Here is a 202-nt window from a genome sequence, read left to right as displayed (position 1 = left end):
TTGAGCACTTCAACACTTATTATTCCCTGTAAAACCGAACATTAATGAAATAAATAAAAATTTATCTGTATTTTAACCAAAAAATAAAAATAAAAATACCACAATAAATACATGAATTATGTAAGAATACATAAAAGAAAATTTAGGCTCTTATTATGAGTTGCATTCGATTTTCGATCTTCGCTGGCTATCGAAGATCGAA

General features: G+C 26.2%; 1 pseudogene; it reads left to right on the top strand.

Moving 5' to 3' along the window:
- LOC118756344 overlaps window positions 1-202 on the top strand; it is a 1,141-nt pseudogene that overhangs the window by 521 nt on the left and 418 nt on the right.

This window comes from Rhagoletis pomonella, unplaced genomic scaffold (assembly GCF_013731165.1).
Source record: "Rhagoletis pomonella isolate Grant_MI unplaced genomic scaffold, Rhpom_1.0 Rhpom_scaffold_09945, whole genome shotgun sequence".
Taxonomy (NCBI): Eukaryota; Metazoa; Arthropoda; class Insecta; order Diptera; family Tephritidae; genus Rhagoletis; species Rhagoletis pomonella.
This window is presented reverse-complemented; position numbering and strand designations above follow the sequence as displayed.